Source organism: Bos indicus x Bos taurus, chromosome 26 (assembly GCF_003369695.1).
Source record: "Bos indicus x Bos taurus breed Angus x Brahman F1 hybrid chromosome 26, Bos_hybrid_MaternalHap_v2.0, whole genome shotgun sequence".
NCBI lineage: Eukaryota > Metazoa > Chordata > Mammalia > Artiodactyla > Bovidae > Bos > Bos indicus x Bos taurus.
Window position 1 is genome coordinate 1,754,637 of NC_040101.1, and position 16,182 is coordinate 1,770,818.

The 16,182-nt window shown below is 52.6% G+C and overlaps 1 protein-coding gene across 1 annotated transcript in view; it reads left to right on the forward strand.

The window, feature by feature from the left end:
- Window positions 1-16,182, forward strand: part of TCERG1L (transcription elongation regulator 1 like) — a 201,097-nt gene that overhangs the window by 41,806 nt on the left and 143,109 nt on the right. The window lies entirely within an intron of this gene.

A 16,182-nucleotide genomic window follows, 5' to 3' on the forward strand; every position in this document is an offset into this window, starting at 1 on the left:
GTATACTAGTATTGTTTCATTGTTTGTTTAATCGCTAAGTCATGTCCAAGTCTTTGCGACCTTGTGGACTGTAGCCTGCCAGGCTCCTCTGTCTGTGGGATTTCCCAGGCAACAGTACTGGAGTGGGTTGCCATTTCCTTCTCCAGGGTTATATCACTGATGGCTCTGTTATCAGTGACAGAGACACCACTGGATTGTGATACACACACACACACACACACACACACACACAAATGCATCTTTGTGGGAGAACTAGAGATAACCTGGTTTTATTACTTCCAGACGGGGGAGTGTTACTGGCTTTCTGGGCTTGTTCCTAGTGTAAGTGCTGTGGTCTTCTCAACGCTGGGCCTGGGCGTGAGTGTTTCTGTGTTAATTTGGTAAATTAGTTGGTCAATAAAAAGTTGTATTCTCAAGAACAGCATGTCAGTGAACATGCATTCTGGGTGTGATGGGGGGAATAAATAAAACACACGGATCTCTTGTGTGGAACATAATTTACAGCTGTGTCAAGATTTTGGTTAAAATCCATCAGTCCATTGGCATTTATTAAGGATGACTTACTATTTTCTGAGCAAATTAATCTTAGAAAGAACCCCAAACCAGACCCTGTGTACCCCAGGGGCGGCTTCACTCTTCATGTCTCTTGTGATTTATAAAGCGACATACTCATCGGGCGTCTTTCCGTGTTGGCATTTTATAAGGCTCTATAATCAAATCTGCCATCATGTGTGTTCAGTCAGACAAAGGCGGTATCCGTGGATCTAGAAGACTGCCGAAGTGGCTCTCAGAGCACGACGGGCCGCACTCAACAGGCGGCTGCTGAAATAGGCTCTGTGCTGAGGGCGTTGGTCCCCCTCTCCTGGAAACCCTGATAACTGCAGGGGTGGAACTGGGGCTGTCTGTCTGGGCCGATGACCTCAGCCTGGTGGGCGCCCTCTGGGCTCTTTGGCCAGTCCCAGGCATCAGTGGCGCATGCGCTTCTGCCAGGGCTGCCCCTGGAAGCGGTTCTTGGGGAAGCAGGACCAGCTGCTCCTAGTCCGGCTGCCCCGGCTCGCTCCTCTTGACGTCAGCAGAAGGCACTTGAGAGGGACTGCCCGTGCCCATGGGGAAACCCTTCCCAGTGTTTCCCTGGGGTGCTTTCTGGAAACCAAGACTTGAAAGAGACCGAGGGCAGATAGTGTGTGTCAGAGTGGGCTTTTAACCACTGTCAGCAGCCCATGGAATGAGATCCAGTGAGACTGAAGAGTGGATGGTCCTGACTCTCAATGGAGGTCTGTGCTTTCTGCTGGGAGACCCCTAACCCACTTGAGGCAGGTGAGGAGGAGGAGGGAGGGGTTTGGGAGGAAGGAGGGCTGGTGGGGGGAGGGCGACTGAGGGGACCGAGTGGCATTGCCAGCAAAGGTTTCAGAGCCTCAGAGGATCACCTCCCCGTGAAGACTGCTCCGTATTCAAATTGATTTTAATATGAATTCATTTGGCTGTGTTGGGTCTCAGTTGTAGCACATAGACTCCTCTGCGGCGCCTGCGCTGTCTTTTGAATTGATGCTTTTCAACTGTGGTGTTGGAGAAGACTCCTGAGAGTCCCTTGGACTGCAAGGAGATCCAACCAGTCCATCCTAAAGGAGATCAGCCCTGGGTGTTCATTGGAAGGACTGATGCTGAAGCTGAAACTCCAATACTTCAGCCACATGATGCTGAACTGGACTGGGATGTCTAGCCATGGCTCTTGGGGGCCAGAGCACAGGGCTGAGTACTTGCAGGGCACGGGCTTCGTTGCTCTACATCATGTGCCATCTAGTTCCCCGACCAGGGATCAGTCCTGTATTCCCTGCACTGGAAGTTGGATTTGTACCCACTGGACCACGAGGGAAGTCACAAAAGTGTGTAAACTTCAATGTATCTACAGTTGAGTAACCCTGTTTCCATTTAGAAGATAATTCCGTTTTAGATAAATGATTTAGACTATTTTATTTGTGCCCTTGGCTTGGTAGTAGAAGCCTGATAACCTCAGGAGGCCTGTGTGGTTTAGCTGTGTGATTCTCAGCGGAGGGAAGCTTGCTCCCAGGGACTCTCACCCATGGCCAGAAGTGCTCTTTGTTTGTTGAGACCTGGTGGTTGTTGCTGGTGTAGAGACCAGGGAGTCAGCTACACATGTGACATTCTGAGATAGCCCCATGTGAAGGATAATCTGGCCCCAGATGTTAGAGGTGCCTCCATGGAGAAGGCCTAGTTCATGGTCTAGATGTCCACCTACCTGGTGGAGACCAGGATCAGTGTGTGAAGAAGCTCCCTGGAGAGTTCTGATCCAGTAACCGAAGGACCCAAAAGAAGGCTTGGTGCTGGAAAGAAGATCAGCCACGAGCACCACTGAATGATATGCCTTGGTCATGGTTTAGGATTTCAAATAAGATACCCTAGAGAACCCCTTGACCCATTCCAGTTCAGTTCAAAAGCAGGTTTTCTCTTCGAGAGCATTGCTGGCACGTGCAGCCAAGTTAGTCCTTGCCACTGCTCTTCCGGACGACCCCGCGCGCCCCGGGGTCTCCCACTGGCTCACGTCAGTCTGTGTGGTCGCCGCCCCCCTGCCCAGCCTGGGAGTCACCTGCTGGCAGGACATGTTGTCCCCTCCCTGCCTGCCCTGAAGCACCATCCAAGACTAACCCTCCAGCAATTGCCTGGACCTCAGCGTCCGTTCTCCATGGGATGAATACAGACTCTTCCACTTGTTCACGTGATTGCTGTAATTTCTGACGCCGTCTCTCTCATGCTTGCTCCTGAATCAGGGGTGAGGTCAGGGAAAGGGTGGGAAGAGGAGGGCTCACCTGGAGAGACCTCACTGGAGGACACTCAGACGTGGGCGGGCAGCTGGTTAAAGAGGGTCAGCAGACGGGGAGGGCTGGCTGCCCTTTTCATTTCCTTCCAGCGGGTCTCAGCTAACGCGCTTCGCCTTATTCCCAACTGTTCCTGAAGCCTTGGAATTTTCAGGTTGAGAAAGGAACGTGTTCAGGGAAAAGCATGCCTTGTATCCTATATTTTAGTTTTTAAGGAGAAGGTGGAGTTTGTCAGGGGAGAACTGAAGCTGTGCCAGAGGATCCGCGGGGAGGACCTGCTTCCTGGCCCTCTCCAGGGGGGCCCTCTCCGGGGGGGCCTCTGACCTGCACCCCTCGGCGGACCCCTCGATGTTACAGCGGGGTGTGAAGTGGGCACCCACCGTAGGGAGGGTAAAACCACCTTGCCACACCAGCGTCTGCTCCTGTCTGATGAAACAAAGTGATCCTTTTTAAGAATGACGGCAGCTATTTTTAAGACTTCTCCCCCCATTCCGTAAGCGTTCAAGTGAAAAAGGCAGAGCGTGAGTGACCACCACGGTCTCTGGTTCAGCAAGTGACTGGTGAACACAGCCATTAAAAGTGCCATCTGCCTCGGAAGCCATTTACCACCTGTTCTTTTGCTTCCAGAGCCATTTCATGGTCTAAATTTAACATTTTGTCCTGCCACAGAACAGCTGGGAAGTGACTCTTCTTTCCTCTGTCAGGAACTTACCAGCCAGGCTGTATAACCAGGCAGCAAAGTCGCCAAGCCAGACAGTCCTCGTGGCCTCTGCGGAGCCGTCCGCCTGTCGCATCAGCAGAATCCGCGGCTGCCGAACCAGGCTGTGTAACCACAGTAACCCAGCCGTCTGGGCATGCAGCCTCTTCTCTTTCTACCCGGGAGTTGTTTACTCCTCCACTCTAATCAAACATGTCATAATACATATTAACATTTTAGAAGTTTGTAGAGGCAGAAATACCGCTGCAGCAGAATTACTCACACCCCAGAGTGCCGGAGACTCAGCTGGCTTCCGTGAGAAAGACATATGTGTTTTTAATGGGGAGAACGAGCCGCTTTTAGGAGAAAACTTACTGGATTTACACAGACAGGAGAGGACTTTGTCTAGTTTGCTACCCACACGTGAACTCATGTTATGGATGAAGATAAAACTCGTCAAGCAGGTGTTAAGACGTTTGGGCCACACTGAGTGCAGAATTTTCTCAGTGCAGATCCAGCTGTGAACCCTTCCTATCGACAAGCCGGCCTGTTTTAGGTGATCCATCTAGAAAACTCCCCTGGGACCTACCTGGCGCCACCTTCCCTGAGGAGCTCCCATCACTCGAGATGCACTTGCCATCCACACTGTTAGCTCCAGCTCACTCTTCCTTTGAAAAGAACTGGCAATCCGGCCTGCACACAAAAACATGTCTATGTTTATGCCAAGTATAAAGAACGCTGATACAACAGACCCCCTAGTACCTCCCTCTGAGCCCAAAATAGCCGTTTCCATACCCCAGCATCCCTGGGAGCCGCGACCCTCCCCAGGAATAATTATCTCCTGAATAGGGGCCCGTCACCGCTGTGCTGTTTTTCGGAAGCATGTTTACGTATAAGCATTATGTCTAACAATGTGTTTCTGGGTTTAGGCGCTTTCTGAATTTCACATAAATGTAATCACAGTTCGTGCATCCTCCTGTGATTGCCTTTTTTGCTCAAAATGATGTGGCGTTTTGTTGTTGTTTTTCTGTAAAGTCCCTGATGGTGCTGGCAGCTGCAGTGCAGTCACGCTCACTGTGGTGTCGTGTTTACTGGTCTGCGTGAGTCCGTACGAATTCTCTCCGCTGTGGGAGGTGTCGGGCCAGCTGCCCCCTTTCCTCTGGAAGCCTTTACCGCTCCTTCTGAGAGTCCTTCCGGGTTGGGAGGGGCGTCTTTGCACAGACCTGTAGAGCCCAGGAGTGCAGGGCCCTGCTCTCTGCCGTGTCCCAAGTGCGCTTATCCCGTCGCTGTTGTTCAGCTGCTAAGTCACGCCTGACCCCGCGACCCCATGGACTGCAGCATGCCAAGCTCCCCTGTCCTTCACTGTCTCCAGGAGTCTGCTCAGATTCACGACCACTGAATCGGTCGGTGACACTATCCAATCATCTCAACCTCTGTCATCCCCTTCTCCTCCCGCCTTCAATCTTTCCCAGCATCAGGGCCTTTTCCAATTCGTCAGTTCTTTGCATCAGGTGGCCAAAGTATTGGAGCTTCAGCTTCAACATTAGTCCTTCCAATGAGTATTTCAGGGTTGATTTCCTTCAGGATTGACTGGTTGGATCTCCTTGCAGTCCAAGGGACTCTCAAGAGTCTTCTCCAGCACCACAGTTCAAAAGCATCAATTCTTCGGCGCTCAGCTTTCTTTATGGTCCAACTCTCACATCCATACATGACCACAGGAAAAACCACAGCCTTGACTACACAGACCTTTGTGGGCAGAGTGATGTCTCTGCTTTTTAATGTGCTGTCTACTCGTTCTCCCTAATTCATAAATTCCGCCCAACTTGTCCATTTTCTGTGCCCTGGACCCAGACTCATCCTTGGTCCTCCTTCTACCTGAAGCCTCACATCCACCCACTGGCATCATAGTCCCTCCCAACCTGCTCCCCATGTCTGACTTCCTCATCCAAACCCACAGGACCTCCCAGCTGAGACTGCTGCCCCAACCCCTCTGCTTCCACACGTCTCTGTCGGACACTCTCCCCACAGGAGCCAGCGTTCAGGTCTCAAAATGTGCATGGGACCAAGCCTTCCTCTGCTCAGGACCCTGGTGACTGTCTCCCATGCAGCTCAGTACAAGCCCCAGGCTTCTCTCCGGAGTCTCTGGAACCCCCGTTGTGACTGCAGCCTGTGCTTTTGCTACTGCTCCTCCCAATCTCTGCTTTCCTGCTGAGCCTCAGACACCTCAAGCCTGGCTGCCTCGGGGCCTTGGCACCGGCCGTTCCCCGTTCAAGGCTCTCCTCCACCGTTCAGGCTCAGCTGAGGTGCGGTCCTGCCGTCTCATCCCGAAGGACCCTCAGGAATCAACTCCTTCTTGACTCACCTGTTCACTTCCCCTGAAGCATTTCTCATTGTCTGGAATGAGCTCCATCTCTGTTTCCGGCTTCTTTCTCTCTGCTGCCCTCCACCCACTGGATGGGAGACCAGGATAACAGACAAGTGAGCCTGGAACTCAACCCCCTTTCCGAGGGCCTGCCCTTTCTTTTGTAGGCATCACCATCCGTGACTCGCGCCACTGGTCCCACCCACCTGCCCCAGTTCACATTCAGCCATAGAGCCACTGAGCTGGAACATGTGGCCTGATGACCAGGGCTGTGGCCAGGCTCCTGGGGCTGCAGGGACGTTGACCAGCCCAGGCAGACAGCCCAGGCACACTCACATGCGTGATGCATGTTGTCCGATTCCTGGGGCAGGGAGGGGGCTGGGTGAGCTCTTCGGGGCTGGGGGAAGGGCATTTTTAGAAGAGAGCCCCGAAGGACTAAGAAGATTAGCTTGGTCTGCAGAAGGAAGAAGGAGCCCGATGGTTGTGGCTTTAATGGAGTGCATCCTTAAGAGGCTTGGTTGCTGCGCTAGGTCCTGTTGCCACAGTCACAGATAAGACAAGAGCCTTGTCTTGGCAAGTTTGCTGTACAAGAGCAGCAGCCCCCTCCCGGGCTGGGCCATCTCTTCTGACCTGTGATGAGATCGCCTTGGAAACAGTATCCCGGCAAGTGGTGGAGGGTGTGGGAGGGGACGCAGTGGCTGGATGTGCACTCACTGGAGACCATGGTCCAGGAAGCCCCTGGGAGCATCTTCAGGCCCAAACAGACCCCTCTGTTGGGCCAGCAAGATGAAGGCCACGAAGAGACTGTCTGGGGGGAGGGTGGGCCTGTGCTTACCGCTGGCCCGAGTCAGGGAGGGAGCTGGCCTTCTGCCCCTGGTGCCGAAACTTCGGCAGCCCGTGGGACGGTGGTTGAACAAGCATCCTCAAGGCGCCTGGTCCTCTGGCAGCTCCAGCTGTGGAGAAGAGCTCAGGAAGGGCAAGGATGCCTCAAAGGCCAGTGTCCATACAGCCTGAGATGCTGGCTCATGTGAATAAGAAGTGAGCCTGGAGGAAAACATAGGCAAAACACTCTCTGACGTAAATCACAGCAGGATCCTCTATGACTCACCTCTAAGAGTAATGGAAATGAAAGCAAAAATAAACAAATGGAACCTAAAAAAAATGGGACCTAATTAACCTTAAAAGCTTTTGCACAACAAAGGAAACTATAAGCAAGGTGAAAAGACAGCATTCAGAATGGGAGAAAATAATAGCAAATGAAGCAACTGACAAAGAATTAATCTCAAAAATATACAAGCAGCTCATGCAGCTCAATACCAGAAAAATAAATGACCCAGTCAAAAAATGGGCCAAAGAACTAAACAGACATTTCTCCAAAGAAGGCATACAGATGGCTAACAAACACATGAAAAGATGCTCAATATTACTAATTATCAGATAAATGCAAATCGAAACCACAATGAGATATCATCACATGCCAGTCAGAATGGTTGCTATCAAAAAATCTACAACAATAAATGCTGGAGAGAGTGCAGAGGAAAGGGAACCCTCTTACACTGCTGGTGGGAATGCAAACTAGAACAGCCACTGTAGATCTGATAGACAGAGTACCTACTGAACTATGGATGGAGGTTCCTGACATTGTCCAGGAGACAGGGAGCAAGGCCATCCCCAAGAAAAAGAATGCAAAAAAGCAAAATGGCTGTCTGAGGAGGCCTTACAAATCCTGTGAAAAAAAGAGAAGTGAAAAGCAAAGGAGAAAAGAAAAGATATACCCATTTGAATGCAGAGTTCCAAAGAATAGCAAGAGATAAGAAAGCCTTCCTCAGTGATCAATGCAAAGAAAGAGGAAAACAACAGAATGGGAAAGACTAGAGATCTCTTCAAGAAAATTAAAGATACCAGGGAAACATTTCATGCAAAGATGGGCTCAATAAAGGACAGAAATGATATGGACCTAACAGAAGCAGACAATATTAAGAAGAGGTGGCAACAATACACAGAAGAACTGTACAGAAAAGATCTTCAAGACCGAGATAATCACGATGGTGTGATCACTCACCTAGAGCCAGACATCCTTGAATGTGAAATCAAGAGGACCTTAGGAAGCATCACTATGAACAAAGCTAGTGGTGGTGATGAAATTCCAGTTGAGCTATTTCAAATCCTAAAAGATGATGCTGTGAAAGTTCTACACTCAATATGCCAGCAAATTAACTCAGCAGTGTGGCCACAGGACTGGAAAAGGTCAGTTTTCATTCCAACCCCAAAGAAAGGCAATGCCAAAGAATGCTCAAACTACCGCACAATTGCACTCATCTCACATGCTGGTAAAGTAATGCTCAAAATTCTCCAAGCCAGGCTTCAGTAATACGTGAACCATGAACTTCCAGATGTCCAAGCTGGTTTTAGAAAAGGCAGAAGAACCAGATATCAAATTGCCAACATTCCCTGGATCATGGAAAAAGCAAAAGAATTCCAGAAAAACATCTATTTCTGCTTTATTGACTATGCCAAAGCCTTTGACTGTGTGGATCACAACAAACTGTGGCAAATTCTGAAAGAGATGGGAATACCAGACCACCTTACCTGCCTCTTGAGAAACCTGTATGCAGGTCAGGAAGCAACAGTTAGAACTGGACATGGAACAACAGACTGTTTCCAAAGAGGAAAAGGAGTATGTCAAGGCTGTATATTGTCAATCTGCTTATTTAACTTATATGCAGAGTACATCATGAGAAATGCTGGGCTGGAGGAAGCACAAGCTGGAATCAAGATTGCTGGGAGAAATATCAATAACCTCAGATATGCAGATGACACCACCCTTATGGCAGAAAGTGAAGAAGAACTAAAAAGCCTCTTGATGAAAGTGAAAGAGGAGACTGAAAAAGTTGGCTTAAAGCTCAACATTCAGAAAACGAAGATCATGGCATCCGATCCCATCACTTCATGGGAAATAGATGGGGAAACAGTGGAAACAATGGCAGACTTTATTTTGGGGGGCTCCAAAATCACTGTAGATGGTGACTGCAGCCATGAAATTAAAAGATGCTTACTCCTTGGAAGAAAAGTTATGACCAACCTAGATGGCATATTAAAAAGCAGAGACATTACTTTGCCAACAAAGGTCTGTGTAGTTAAGGCTATGGTTTTTCCAGTAGTCGTGTATGGATATGAGAGTGGGACTATAAAGAAAGCTGAGCATCAAAGAATTGATGCTTTTGAACTGTGGTGTTGGAGAAGACTCTTGAGAGTCCCTTGGACTGCAAGGAGATCCAACCAGTCCATCCTGAAGGAAATCAACCCTGAATATTCATTGGCATGACTAATCCTGAAGCTGAAGCTCCAATACTTTGGCCACCTGATGCGAAGAGCTGGCTCATTTGAAAAGACCCTGATGCTGGGAAAGATTGAGAGCAGGAGGAGAAGGGGACAACAGAAGATGAGATGGTTGGATGGCATCACTGACTCAATGGACGTGAGTTTGAGTAAACTCTGGGAGTGGTGATGGACAGGGAGGCCTGGCTGCGGTCCATGGAGTTGGACAAAGAGTCGGACACGACTGAGCGACTGAACTGAACTGAACACCACTATGGAGATTCTTTAAAAAACTGGAAATAGAACTGCCATAGGACCCCACAATCCCACTGCTGGGCATACACACCGCCGAAACCAGAATTGAAAGAGACACATGTACTCCAGTGTTCATTGCAGCACTGTTTACAATAGCCAGGACATGGAAGCAACCTAGATGTCCATCAGCAGACGAATGGATAAGAAAATTGTGGTACATATACACAATGGATTATTACTCAGCTATTAAAAAGAATGCATTTGAATCAGTTCTAATGAGGTGGATGAAACTGGAGCCGATTATACAGAGTGAAGTAAGTCAGAAAGAAATATATGAACATAGTATATTAATGCATATATATAGAATTTAGAAAAATGATAATGATGACCCTATATGCGAGACAGCAAAAGAGACACAGATGTAAAGAATAGACTTTTGGACTCTGTGGGAGAAGGCGAGGGTGGGATGATTTGAGAGAATAGCATTGAAACATGTATATTATCACATGTGAAATAGATCGCCAGCCTAGGTTCGATGCATGAGACAGGACGCTCAGGGCTGGTGCACTGGGACAACCCTGAGGGACGCGATGGGAAGGGAGGTGCGACGGGGATTCAGGGTGGGGGACACATGTACACCCGTGGCTAATTCATGTGAATGTATGGCAAAAACCACCACAGTATTGTAAAGTAATTAGCCTCCAATTAAAATAAATTAATTAAAAAAATAAAAAGTTTAATAAACTAAAAAAAAAAAAGAAGTCAGCACTTAGGAACCTTTAGCTAAGGGCGGTACGGGTTGTTGAATCGTCGCATTGGTAGTTTGCAGCCTGTGGATGCTGAAGTTGAGGTCCACCCTCCTTAGCGAGTAGGGCGTGAGTGCCTCGTTTCCTTGGGAGGTCGGCTCACAGCTGAGCCGTCGGCCGCTGCGCGGAGCACAAGGGGCCTGCGTGGCTGGGAAGCGGCCCCCCCGGCGGCGTAGCTCCTACCGCTGGCCTCCCATCCCCCGAGGTGCCTGGCAGCGGCTGAGCTGGACCCTGGGTTACGAGTCGCGCCTGAGGTGCGCTCGCCACCCTGGTGTCTCCCGGGTTCTTGAGATGAGATGCGCAGGGTATCTTTCCCGTGAGGGGCAGGGGGCTGGTGGGGGTGGGCCAGCAGCAGCGTGGAGACCCGCTCTTGCCGGGTCCAGGCTCCCCAGGCACCCCACCTCGGTGCAGGCTGGGCCCACCCAGGGAAGGGCCAAAGGCCATCTTCATGAGAAGAGGGAGGGTGCTCAGAAAGGAGAGGGGCTGGATGTCAGAGCGGCCTCCTGCAGCCTCCCTGCTGGGCTCCCTCCAGCCTGTCCCACGGCCTCTCCTCTCGCTCTGTCTGCATCCCAGACCTCACTGAAAGCCGGCTGACAGCCGACCTTGTCCACGGCGCCCGCTTTGACCGCTCGGCCCACCGCAGCTGGTGCAGCCTTCACACTCCTGTCCTGTCCTTCTCTCACTCGCCGCTTAACTGACTGTGAGCCCTGCAGTTTATGGTTCGTCTCCCCAGGCTGAGCACCCACGGGGCTGTCTCTCCCTGATCGGCACTTAGACTGGCCCCAAGGGTGTTACCTGAACAGGAGGCTCGGCGGCTAGAAGACAGGTGGGAACGTCCATCGGTCAGGTGAGGCCAGACGGCTAAGATTAAATCACTCTGTAGCTTCGCCCCCTCCGTTGTCCATACAGCTTGCAGAGAACACAGTCCTTTCCTGTTCTCCCCGACGTAAATACAGTCCTCCTGACCGAACAGAGGAGTGGTCCTCCTGGGTTCACTTCCTCCTGAAGCTGTTGTTCTGTCTCCTGGGCACAGCTGCTCAGCTCACGTGGGGGACGTGGGTGCTTGTGATCCCACCTCCAGCCACAGAAGGTGGCATCGGCTGCGTCCCGTTTGCTTTCTGCTGGAGACAAAGCAGCTCTTTGAACTGCTCTTAGCTGTTCAGCTGCTCCTGGAGTTCAGCATCATAGAGCATCAAAGGCAGAGGCCACGAGAAGGACCGTGCCTGGGGGCTCACCTTGAGGGGGGCTGGGAAGTCACCCCACATCACCTATCATCACGCACCCAGGTGTGGACCATGCCTGGGGGCTCACCTTGAGGGGGGCTGGGAAGTCACCCCACATCACCTATCATCACACACCCAGGTGTGGACCATGCCTGGGGGCTCACCTTGAGGGGGGCTGGGAAGTCACCCCACATCACCTATCACCATGCACCCAGGCGTGGGCTGGGGAGGAGCCTGGACCAGCCAGGTGCCACTGGCCCCACGGGGGTGAGGGGTTCAGGGAGGGCTGGGTGGCTGAGGTGGGGGCTGAGACCAGGGATGCCAGGGGGTGAGGGGAAGGGAAGCCCATCACTTCAGGACAGAGAAACAGTTTCTGATCATCTGGAAAAGAGCTGACAAAATGGCCCGGACCCCGCCCAGCCCCAGCCTGCCCAGCCCTGGAAAGCCTCCTGCTCTCCCCTCTGGCCAGGTCAACGGGCGGCCCTCGTGGTCAAGCGTGAGGCTAAACCACAGGCCCGGGGGTGGGGCTTGGGCGCAGGGTCCAGTCCAGGGGCTTGGGCAGGTATGAGCTGCTTTCTGCAGGCAAAGCTCTCCTCAGGGAGGAGGGCCGTGTCTGAATTAGGAGTGGCCGGACAGGACTGCCCTGCACCCGGGTTCCCAGCTGCTGGCCTGACGGCCCGTGCTGTCCTGCAAAGATCAGAAAGGGAGGAGGGGGGTGTGGCTTTTGCAGCCCCCTAGACCAGCTGCTGGTGTGTGCAGGAGGGTGGTGGAGGCTGGGGTCGGGACACCAGGGCAGATGGCAAGGACTCGCGCATCCACGTTCTGACGGGATTGGGTATGTGTTAGAGTCTATTAATTAGAAAAGACCCTGGTGCCGGGAAAGACTGAAGGCAGGAGGAGAAGGGGACAACAGAGGACGAGATGGTGGATGGCATCACCCACTCGATGGGCATGGGTTTGAGCAAGCTCTGGGAGATGGTGATGGGCAGGGAGGCCTGGCACGCTGCAGCGCATGGGGTCTCAGAGAGTCAGACACGACTGAGCGATGGAACAGCAGCCATAGTTTACTAGTGTACACACGTGGAAGGAACACTCGTACATCTGCGGCTTCTCAAGAAGGAACTGAAAGGGTGATGGCGACCAGAAGGATAGAGCGTGCTGCTGCTTCTTCTGACAAGGACCCTAGTGTTCGCCTTCCCTGGAGAGGGTGGCTCTTGTCTGGGACTTGCAGATGCTGGGCTTTAAACAGCCCCGTGGAGCTGGCTCTCAGCATCCCTGACATTTAACTGCCACATGGGCCTGGAGGACGGCTTTTCCCAGCCAGCTGTCTTCGTTTTCCTGTTTTGTAGTTGGAATGTTACATTGGCGAAGGTGACAGGGATGACCCACTCAGATCTGCTCCTGGTAATGGGCTCTGCAGGGGTGAAGCATGTAGGGAACATCTGAATTTTCTTTTTTTAACATTTTATTGGGGTGTAATTGATGCACATTGTGTGGTAGTGCCAGGTGTGCAGCAAGTGAGTCGGTTATAACACACACACGTTTCCACTCTTTCAGATTCTTTTCCTACAGAGGTCAGGCCATTACAGAGGACTGAGTAGAGTTCCCTGGGCTATACAATAGGTCCTTGTTGCTTATCTGTTTATATATAGTAGTGTGTATATGTTCGGAGAAGGCAATGGCACCCCACTCCAGTACTCTTGCCTGGAAAATCCCATGGATAGAGGAGCCTGGTAGGCTGCAGTCCATGGGGTCGCACAGAGCTGGACACGACTGAAGCGACTTAGCAGCAGCAGCAGCAGTGTGTCTATGTTAATCTCAGTCTCCCAATTTATCCATCCCCTCTTCACCCCGGTAGCCATAAGCTTATTTTCTAAATTTGTGACTGTTTCTCTTTTGTAGATAAGTTCATTTGAAGTTATGTAAGTCCCTTTTTTTTGGAGTCCACACATAAGTGATACCATCTGATACTTGCCTTTCTCTGACCTACTCCACTCGGCATGACAATCTCTAGGTCCGTCCATGTCACTGCACGCGGCCCTATTTCTCTCTTCCTGTTTTCTTTTGCGCTCAATCCAAGTGGATCTTGCTTCTCCACTCTGCTGGATTTGCTCTTATTGGGGTCACAACCTGGACTTTCCTCAACCCAAGCGTGTGTTTCCCATCCTCCAGTTACTGGCCTTTTATGGCATTTGACCAGTTAATCTTCTTCACCTCCTGACACGTCCTTGTTCCATCTGCCTCCCTGTCACCGCGAGGCTGGTTATCCTGACTCCCTGGGTGCCACCCTGCCCGCGCCCATGCTGTGTGCCTCTGGTCACCCCCAACCCCCAACCCCCGAGGGCTCTGCCCTCGGTCCTCCCTTCTCAGTCCACACTAGGTTTCTCCAACGTAGTCGTCCGAGCTGATGGCTACAACTTCCAATGAAACCACCTGCTCTTGTGGCTAAACTGCCACCTCCACAGTGTTACCCCCAATTTCTGCCTTCCACGTTCCCCCAATTCCAGGCTTGTTCGTCCAGATGTCTACAGGAGGAGGGGCTGTGGGTCTCCTGGGTGGAGTGGTGGGGGAGGTAGAGGACTCGGGGCAGTGGGCATCAGGCCTCTCGGTGGGAAGAGGGTGCTGGCCTTGGAGCCGGTGTCTGCTCCCTCGCAGGGAAGACCAGGAGGGGCTGTGGCCGGGCCTCTCGGCCCCTTCCCCTGGAATAAGTCATTACCTGTCACAGGCGAGGCGGGGAGTGCTGCTGAGGGGACCGAAAACCAGAGTGTCTGTATCCAGATCAGACGTGCATGCCCCGTCCACATGCGCAAGTCCTCAGGTGCATTTAAGTAACTGGCAAACCTGTGACTCTGCGCACACGTGAACTTGGGGGTTCTTTGGGCCCAGGCTCCTGGGTGGTGGGTGTCAAGGGTGTTGGGAAGGGGCTTTGCACGCACGTTTGGACAGAGAGTCCTGGTGATTCTGTCCCTGGAGCCTGTAACTCCGGGTGCCAGCCAGTGGCTTCCAGCCTGAGGTGCTCAGAGCAGACGAAGCTTGAACACGTCTCCTCCATGCAGACGTCCTGCCTGCGGGGCCGAAGGTGAGCCTGGACTTCTTCTCTGGACCGAGTCCCTTCCCTCTGCTCAAGTTCTGCCAAGCCCCTGGTGGCTCTGGTGCACTCCGGTGGTCCCTGGGTTCTGCACAGGCGGGCACAGGCAGCCACGTGGAGGAGCGCTCTGCAGAGAGACAACAGAGGAGGGTGAGGAGGGGGTTCACAGACCCCCAGCTTTCCCTCTGTCGCTGGGCTCCCTCTGCCCAGCTGGCCCACTCTTCCTACGGCCAGGCATAGACTGCAGCCTATAGGCTGCCCCATGCCATGTGGTCCCCACCCCACACGCCCCCACCCCCAGGCTCCAGCATCATGTCCTGGCCAGGCATGTGGTCCTCTCCCCAGTGGCCTCTGCACCTGCCTCCAGCCCGCCCACCACACCCAGCCTTCCCTGCCTCGCTCAGGATGCCCAGGCTTCTCTCCATGGTGATCCTGGCTGACACCTGCTCATCTTTGAACACTCAGCTGGCATCACCCCCAGAAAGCCTCCCTGAGTGCACGTGGGGGAACGTGTGTCCTGCTCAGGGGCTGTCCACTGTCACTGGAGTGAGCCTGCCATGTGACCCTCCCTCCTGCCCGACCCAGTCCAGCACCCAGGGGTCAACAGCACTGTGGCTGGAATGACCCTCCCGCACTGTGGTTGCAGCGCCCCCTCCCAGCAGTGATCCTGGGGCGAAGACTTCAGAGCCTGGAGGAGTGTGATGCTCGTGGGATGCTGAGGGCCAGCGCCCTCTGCCCGCACACCAGGCCCCACAGACACCTCTGCCGCTGGGCCAGCTTTCTAGTCCAGCCTTCCAGCTGTCCCCTTTCGGCCCCTGGCACACGGCTCCCTTAGCAGATGGAAGCATGGAGTGCATGTGTGCAGTGCCCACTGCATCCCTGGCACCAGTGTAGACCTCGGGCCAGCTCTGTGATAGGACGTGATGCTATTAGCCAGGCTTCATCACTCTGGCTATGAAGGGTGGCCCCACCTCTGGTGTGGACACTGGAGAACTGGGTCGCAGAGGGTCCTGGTGTTCTGGGAGGCTGGTGAGTGCTGAATTCGCGTGCCCACGGCGCCTGCCCTGGGAGAGCCGTGCCTTTGTGGGGAGAGGATGCAGACAGAGAAGCCTCCTTGGATGGAAGGGCATGCGCTTTACAAGCGGCGTTACTGCAGGCGCTTCAGAAGCCAAAGCTGATGTAGACCTCTCACGGTTTTTAAAATAAATTTATTATTTTAAACCTATTAGCCAACTATGATGTTGGCTCTTATTTCCAAAAAGAATTAATCATAGACAAACTCAAAGAATCCCGAAGAGGTTAAGCAGGCAGCACCGCCTAACGGATTAAATGCTGTTCATTGATGTCGCTCCCACAGCCTACTTTCACTTGCCTCTGTAATTACGTCTCACCGACACTTCTTCCAGCGTGTGTTGGTCACGGCGCCCTGCTCCGCACGCCGATGGCAGAAGCACCAGGGAGGCCCCTTCGAGAAAGCGTGAGGTCCTGCCACTCTTTCATCAGGGCAGATCCATCCCCGGGGGTTTCTGATTTCTTTGATGGGGCGGGTGGGGCTGAAATCAGGCTCACTTCCGGGGCCGGCCTGGGCTCCAGTGCGGT